This window comes from Aethalodelphis obliquidens, unplaced genomic scaffold (genome assembly GCF_003676395.1).
Source record: "Aethalodelphis obliquidens isolate GAN/ISIS:26980383/991018 unplaced genomic scaffold, ASM367639v1 scaffold1, whole genome shotgun sequence".
Taxonomy (NCBI): Eukaryota; Metazoa; Chordata; class Mammalia; order Artiodactyla; family Delphinidae; genus Aethalodelphis; species Aethalodelphis obliquidens.
Genome location: NW_020837945.1, coordinates 75,321,694 through 75,328,922, shown reverse-complemented (window position 1 = coordinate 75,328,922; position 7,229 = coordinate 75,321,694).

Below are 7,229 nucleotides of genomic sequence, written 5' to 3'. Positions count from 1 at the left end.
GAATTGAAAAATGAAGGAAATAATCTTTACCTTAACTACCCCACAGAATGTTCTGAGAAGGAAATGAAAAAATAATTGTGAATTCATTTTATATGTAACAAAAGGATAAACACATGTGAGTTTTATAAGCTCTAAAAAGGTGATTTCACATGTGTGGAGTGGGTGGTGAGAAATCAGCATGGGGTTTCTTCAAACAATTCAAACTAACCCAATGAATCACTGGCATCAGTAGTTTTGCATAATATCCCTTGGGTGTGCCGGTTGGGATAGAGATAAGACTGCTGCTCTAGAAGTTATAGTGGGAGCTCAGACAGAAAGCTAAACAATGACTCATTTGAAGATTATAGCAGTCAACCTTCCAGAATTACTTTAAGAAGTGATAAACTCAAAAGAAGGACTTGTCAAAAGAACTTTAACTCAGATTATTTTGCCAGTTTAATCATTATTTAATATCTGAGTATTTGCCACTTTATTCAGTTAAAATAAATTCTTGAGAAACTAGGAAGCAAAATCATGTCTTACTTTAGTATCCCCAACACTGCACAATGCCTGGCATGTGATGTTTATTAAATGACTGAATTAAGTGGATGGTTTTGTCTCTCTTATGCCATTAAATCTATTAAAAACTTAAAGAAAAGCAAATGTAGCCCTCCCACAGCATGGCATCAGTCCTAGCTGGTTTTAATGGAATTTCTTTAAATATTCAAGGAATAGACCATTCTTAATATTTAAACACTCTAAATGGACTTTTAATGGCAATCTTTCCAATGAATTTCACAGGTCCAGTCTCAACTTGATATTAAATTTGTCTCTATTACTGCAGTCACTATTAAGAAACTGCATAATGGAAAAAGAGTGGAAATCACATTTGCAGGAATGGAATCTGTGAAGAAAATCAGAAAACTTTACTGATATACCGACATAATGGAAATAAATTCCATATTTCTGAAAGGGACCTCGAGGGTGCAAAATATCAATTAATCAATTTAACAAAAGGCCTCAAAAATAGCTGGAAGAGCTAGGACAAATTTGGGGGGAAAAAAAAGAGATAGTCTTTCATATAATAAACCACATATTCAAGATACAATAATTAAGACACTGTGGATCTAAAACAGAAACAGAATGACAGATGATTGGGTTAAATAGCACATTGAGCTCCAGAAAGTCTACATCAGAATTTAATACATTGTGGCATTACATAACAGTGGGGAAAGGACAGATATAAACAAATGCTAGGAGGTAAACAGACTAACCATTCATAAAAATAAGTAATTTAGGGCTTCCCTGGTGGCACAGTGGTTAAGAATCCACCTGCCAATTCAGGGGACACGGGTTCGAGCCCTGGTCTAGGAAGATCCCACATGCAGAGGAGCAACTAAGCCCGTGCTCCACAACTACTGAAGCCCATGCACCTAGAGCCCGTGCCCCACAACAAAAGAAGCCATTGCAAGGAAGAGCCCGTGCACTGCAACGAAGAGTAGCCCCTGCTCGCTGCAACTAGAGAAAGCCCGTACGCAGCAACAAAGACGCAACTCAGCCAAAAATAAATAAATAAATTTATTTTAAAAAATAAGTAAATTAAACATTTACAATAACCTTATACAAAAATAAACTCCAGTAGGATTAGGGAATTAAATCTCTAAAAATATACAAAATAAAACACGAAAAGAAAATATACATGAGCATTCTTATAATTAAAGGCCTTTCTAAAAATAACTTTAGTAATCATAAATGAAAGGATTGGTAGGTTTTAGGTAAAGAAAAACTCAAAACTTCTGTGTATGAAAAGACAATAAATAACAGCTAAACAGCTGTAAAATGGTGTAGTAAAGATATCTTTGCTAACTTTTTTAAGCAATCAATTGAAAGCAACAATTGAAGTGAGAAAAAAAAATCCTTTCTGAGATAAAACTAGGAAACACCCATGCCCCTAGTCACATATATTTGAAGAATTCCTGCCAGGAATGGTGACAATTGGACCAGGGAAGGGAGAATGTGGAGGGAGAATGCTCACTACAGAGCTCAAGTGGAAGCAGCTGATTCTAAAATATGAGGGACATGGAAGAGGGCAAAATCAATGAACTTTTGTTTGCAGATGAGGAAGCAGCATCTGAGAGCCTCGTTAAATCCCCTTTAATGTCACAGAGAGGCAAAGGAAGTAAGGGCAAATGAGGAAAGAGACAGAAGAAAAGAAGATTCCAACATGCCACATCTGATACCATGTGCCAGGGTTGGAAAGAATTTTGATGAGCAGGAAGCTCTGCAGTTGCTAATCTTTCTCAGCCAAAATGAACAGGACTTAACCCCTTATAGCCACAGCCCCTGGTTCACATGAGCTTCATTTTGAGTTAGAGAGAATTCCTGGGTTTTCCACACTATCCTCTTGCAGATAACTAGCCAAGGAAGAATTTACCTCATTCAAAATCCAAGGCACTTGCTGTGGGTTGGCACTGCATGTGTAGTTTTTAATTTTACCAAAATTTCCTGAAAAGAAAATACATCCACCAGTATAGGAGAGGAAAAGACATGGACAACATTTTCAGCAAGATCCCCCCAAAGGCATCTGTGGCCAAACCATCAATAGCAGTAGGATCTGCATGAAATAACTGTTGTGTGGTGGAAGTTCACTACTGTATCCTAAAAGATATCAAAACTAAAAAATTACCAATAAGTGCTCATCCACAAAAAGGGAAACACCATCCTCATGGGAAACCAGTATGGACTTGATAAACAGCAATAGGGAAAGACTTTCCTGAGGTCCAAGTTTTGGTAACTACAACAACAGCAGCAGCAGCAGCAAAAGTCATATAGATGAAAAAGTGCTAAGGCTGTCTGCACCTTTGAGAATCTCAGAAATAACCACCAGGAATTATTTTCCAGAAGGATAAAGCTCTATCTTGAGAGAAAATATTGTAAACATACCAATTGAGCAGAGCAAGGACAACAAAGGCTAAAAGAAAAAAGGCTCTGAGGAAGCAGATCCCAGAAAGTAGTGCAACAGCAAAACACAGTCTAAAGTGGAGAGCACCAACCTGGCAGCAAGGCCTGTAGGGTGGAAGCTGGAGCACACGGCTAGAGGCAGAAAATGTTATTGAATCCAACTTGGCTCTTGAATCCGATGTTACTGAATCCAACAAGGCTACAAAGAGAGGCCATTTTTTAAGTTTTCTATGGTAATAACAGAGCAGCTAGGAAATATATCCTACTCCATCCTTCCCATTCAGCAGGAAACTCCTAATAGCCCAGAAAAACACCTTATTTAAACATGGGTAACACAAGGGATACAATTTAACCCCATAAATTACAAATTATAAGAAAAAATATTAAAATGAACCTCATAATATTCTGACTATGAGAACACAGAAAAATGGCTGACAAAGCAGATGAAAACTGAGATTACAAAATGAACTAAAACACATTAAGAAAATTATTGCACCTTTGAGAGAAAAGCACAAATCAGAAACAGAGAATCTCAGAGATTAGTCCTTCAAACTAATATGCACCACACACACACAAACACAAACACATACGTCATGTGAGTCTCTACCATGTTTGGCTTCATCTAATAGTTTTGGACCAAATTGTTTAAAAAGAGGGTTTTTTTTTTTTTCTTTCTTAATTATTTTCAGAGATCTCTTGGTTCTTGCTTCATGTCCCCACTGGGAGGGCCTGGGAGAAGTGACATACCAGTAGCAATTAGCACGCTCAGAACCCAGATCTTGGTTTTTAAATACCATTTTCTACTAAAAGAAATCAGAGTTCCTTGGAAAAATGAATAATTCCAGGCCTAGGGCAGGGAAAGTACAAAATAAGTCTGGAATATCTTGTTGTGCATGAAAATAAAGAAGTAATAGGGTCAATTCGAGAGGACACAGAAGCCATCTTTAAGGAATTCCCACTGGCCAAATCTAGGACAATTTGAACATTACAATAAACAATGATAATAATGGATTATAAGACCTTAAAAATCCACAAGTCCATCCTAATTTAAATAAATGATCTAAGTAATAACAATGTTGAGGAATAGAATATTTACATAGTTTGAAAGTAACTCTTTACAAAATGCTTTTGAGAAAAAAATTAGTAGAGGAACCTGGAAGACAACATTGTAATCAAGTGGCCGAGTTAACATTACCAGTAATAGGAAAATCTAAATAATGTACTATGGAATGGGATGCATTGCGAACTCAGTGTAACAGCAAACGAAACCATAAACAAAACAAAAAGACAACATATGGAATGGGAGAAAATATTTGCAAATGATGCGACTGACAAGGGCTTAATTTCCAAAATATACAAACAGCTTGTACAACTCAATTTTTAAAAAAAAATCAAAAAATTGGCAGAAGACCTAAATAGGTCTTTTCTCCAAAGAAGACATACAGATGGCCAACAGGCACATGAAAACATGTTCAACATCGCTAATTATTAGAGAAATGCAAACCAAAACCAAAATGAGGTATTATCTCACACCAGTCAGAATGGCTATCATCAAAAAATCTACAAATAATAAATGCTGGAAAGGGTGTGGAGAAAAGGGAACCATCCTACACTGTGGGAATGTAAACTTGTGCAGCTACTATGAAAAACAGTAGGTAGGTTCCTTAAAAAACTTAAAAAGAGATACAGCAATCCCACTCCTGGGCATATATCTGGAAAAAACAAAAACTCTAACTTGAAAAGATACATGTACCCCAATGTTCATAGTAACACTGTTTACAATAGCCAAGACATGGAAGCAACCTATGTGTCCATCAACAGATGAATGGATAAAGAAGACGTGATATAGATAGATAGATAGATAGATAGATAGATAGATAGATAGATACACAACAGCACAGAGTTTGTTTTTACAGTCAATGGTACAAAAATGAATTATAAACATGTAGGAAAAACTGACAAGTCTAAACTGACTTGTCTAAATTAACTACCTTGTAATATTCAAAAGCATCAAGGCCCTAAAACCTAAGGAAAGACTGAGAAATGGTTGTAGATAGCTAAGAAGACTAAAGAAATGTGACAATTAAATGCAATGTAAGAATCTGAGCTGGATCCTCTTTGTTGTAAAGGACATTGCTAGAGATATTGGTCCAACTTGAATTGAGGCTGGATATTAAATAGTAACAATGTATCAATGTCAATTCTCTAAATCTGACAGTTGTAGTTATGTGGGAAAATTTCCTTGTTAGTAGGAAATCAAGCATTTCCTTGTTAGTAGGAAATTAAGCATAAGCATTTGGTGGTGATGGGGCATCATATCTACATTTTACTCTCAACAGTTTCAAGGGAAAATGTCTTTGTGTTGTACTTCCAAATTTTCTGTAAATTTGACATTGTTTCAAAAAAAAGAGAAGAGTAAATTAGATGGAAGATAAGAATAGACACAGAAGGCAGAACAAAGAAAATGAAAAATGGTTAAGAAATTAAAATAAATTTTAAAAATTAGAAACAAAAAGATTTTAAGACAATGATAGATATGGAAGACCAACAGGGAAATGGAATATGGATACTACTGAATCTCAGAAAAAGAAAAATCAAAACAAAAATAAATATTTAAAACTATATCTTAAGAAAGTTTTCTAAAATTTAAAAAAAAAAGTATTGAATATATAAGCTGAAGTAAAACTCCAGGGAACTGGTAAATATTTCTCAGAGTGGTCAAACCAAAACCTAATCTAATGTGGAATTTCAATGTTAGAGAAAATTATTTGAAAAACGTGGGAGGGATAATCATAACAGAAGAGAAAATGACATTGGGAGCAAAGCCAACAGTCAAAAATAAGAAAAGGATTTTGAGTGGTTTTCCTTGGCTCTTGATGTGTTTGTTCATAGGTTTATCAATACTGCTGATTTGTTTGTTTGAGGAATCAATGCAGAGTTTGATGTGACTGAAGAATTACAGGTGAGAACATTTTCAAAGTTAAGAAAAACACTAATTCTGTACAACCTGAAGTGTGGAATCTGCCAGCATGTATTACAATTCAGCACGTATTACAAAGCCCAATTCTGATAATTTTTGTTCAGAAATAGTTGAATAGCTTTAATTACCCAACCATATAGAACGTTAACAACCTGACACTAGTAAACTTTTTTGGTGACTTTATTGGGCACAGGGCTGAGATTGAAATTTTTTTGAATAAGAACTGCCCTCATTGGCTATTGTTAAACTTTTAATGGCTTTGGAAATAAGCTGTTACTACAAATTTGATAATGTTTCTTAATGAATTCAACCAAAAATAACAGGGCAGGGCTTCCCTGGTGGCGTAGTGGTTGAGAGTCCGCCTGCTGATTCAGGGGACGCAGGTTCGTGCCCCGGTCCGGGAAGATTCCACATACCGCGGAGCGGCTGGGCCCGTGAGCCATGGCCGCTGAGCCTGCGTGTCCGGAGCCTGTGTTCCACAACGGGAGAGGCCACAACAGTGAGAGGCCCGTGTATTGCAAATAAATAAATAAATAAATAATAACAGGGCAAAACAGTGCTAATGTGTGAAACTTATTCAATACTAAAGTCATTTCATTGACAATTAATATTTGAATCTCAAGTACATTCAAACTGCTTTATACACTTCCCATGATGACCAAAGATAAAACAAGAAATGAAATTCCATTTCCACACAAATTTGCAGCAGATATATTTCCCAAGTTCAAACTACAGTTCCAGGAGTATTTTCCAGACCTCAGTGTATGAAAGAATGGAACTATCTATGTTCTTATCTTTTATTCCCATATGTGGCCCCACCATACCTCCCGCTTTAAAATTCTCTCTCTACAGCACTTTCCCAACCATCCTCATAATTTTATAAATCCTCTTAACCTTCAAAGGCTTCCCTAAACATCCCAGCCCAAGATTTCTCCCTAAACCCAACTCCTGTAATAACTATTATCTGGTCTTTCATTTGACCCTTTGTGTATTTATCTTTTCTTGCTTATTGTATATCCACCTACACAATCAATATCTCCCCATATACGCTGTAAATTTCTTGAGGGAAAAAGTTACATCTTAGAGTACAATCCACAGCCCCTGCTGGCAATACTTGAAACACTGGAAAATGTTGGTTAACTGCTTGAGCAGGTATTTTTAGTTGCAAACATATAAGTAATAAATGAAGGACTATGGAAAGACTCATCCACACTTTGCTCTTACAAATTTAATTGAACTCACATTTCCTAGGTATTTACTTACTTTTGGCTAGTCATAGAAATAAACCTGAAATTGTCTCTACTCCCAG